The sequence below is a fragment of the Nematolebias whitei genome, chromosome 6 (assembly GCF_014905685.2).
Source record: "Nematolebias whitei isolate Nwh7 chromosome 6, NemWhi1, whole genome shotgun sequence".
Taxonomy (NCBI): Eukaryota; Metazoa; Chordata; class Actinopteri; order Cyprinodontiformes; family Rivulidae; genus Nematolebias; species Nematolebias whitei.
In genome coordinates, this window is record NC_056503.1 from 792,916 (window position 1) to 794,438 (window position 1,523).

At 39.1% G+C, this 1,523-nt stretch overlaps 1 protein-coding gene across 1 annotated transcript in view; it reads right to left on the reverse strand.

The window, feature by feature from the left end:
• The window catches only part of znf277 (zinc finger protein 277), a gene marked incomplete in the record, with an annotated part of 111,507 nt that overhangs the window by 86,036 nt on the left and 23,948 nt on the right, over window positions 1-1,523 (reverse strand).

Here is a 1,523-nt window from a genome sequence, read left to right on the forward strand (position 1 = left end):
CAGACTGTCATACAACAACAGAGTGTCTTCAGTCAGAGGCTTCTCAGATCTGATGTAGGACAGATGCTACAAGAGATCCTTCCTGCCCACAGCCATCAGCATCTAGAACAACTCTTTAATGAAACCAGGATGATGAGTTACAACAACATTTAATTTACCTCTGGGATTAATAAAGTAATTTTGAATTGAATTGAATTGAATTTGAATTTGAATAAGGATGCAGCTGCTTCCCAAAAGTTTAAGAGTTCAGATGGGAAGCCATTTGGATATGTATCCTGATGCATGCTCAATAATCCAGGTAGAAAAATCTAAAAAAGTTAAATGTGGTCCTCTGGACATTGTCCAGAGGGACCAGATTTAACTTTTTTAGACCATTTGGATCTGGGCTTTTTGTTGTAAAAGGTAGACTGCAGCTTCAATCTCACCTTCTGTGATAGGAAGGAGATCAGGTATGCAAATATGTGAGAGCAATCAAATGAGTACAGCTGCTTAAAAATTACAATAAGTTCTATCAATTTTATAATTAACAGGATGATACTCCTGCACCAGTTTCAGTTCAAGGTATCAGCCAAGATGCAGGCATTTGTCACAGCTGATGAGTCAGCAAATTACTTGTCTCATCCTTTTGTTCATTAATTTTAGATCTCAAACTGAGTGGTTCAAGATCAGTGTTATGTTGTGATACAAACACGTTCATACTTTATACCTAGCTGACAGTTTTAAAGTTGCCTTAACAGAGTGGAAAGAATGCACTGCGCTCAGGCAACCTGGCTAGCTTCTCTCCTGGCTCTGCTGAGGCCTATAAGGAATAACTGCTCCCATTATTAACGTCCTCACAGCTTCTCAATGCTATCTGAAATTTGATCATTCTACAATTCAGTCTAAGAGAATGTGAAGAAAAGCTATCCCATATGAAAAGGAAATAATTTATAAAGCAGAAAAGATTCCACAAACCAAAGAAGGTTTAATTATTATATACCCGTCAGTCAGTTATGTTCTTTAAAGCTGAAACGTGGTAATTATTTAAAAGGAAATATAAATCAGTACCTTGTGCTTTAAGTAAAACATTGATACCATGATCAGCTGAGTATTGTACCCAGGACTACAGCAAGAGATAAACCCAGTACACACTGATGTTATGTTATTACGTACAAACTTTACAGGCTATTCATGAAAAGCTTCAGTCTGCAGGGAAAACGTCTTTAAACAACTTATTTTGCTGATGAGCTTCAGACTGTTGCAGAGCAGTGAGTGTCTAAATAAAGGCTGAATGAATGCAAAGAGGTGCAGAGGAAAAAAGGTGTCTTGCAGAAAATCTTGTCTGTTTAGCTTAAAATCCTAACCAGCTTTATTGTATTTGACAACACTTTAATGCAGCAGTGAATAAAAGTGAATAAGTCTGTGTTCATTAGTCAAGCTGTCCAGATCAGAAACAGTTGCACTTTGCAGAGCGACATACTTCCAGCAGTGTAACAGCAATCACCCCCCCCCCCCCCCCCCCCCCCCCCCCCCCCCCCCCCCCC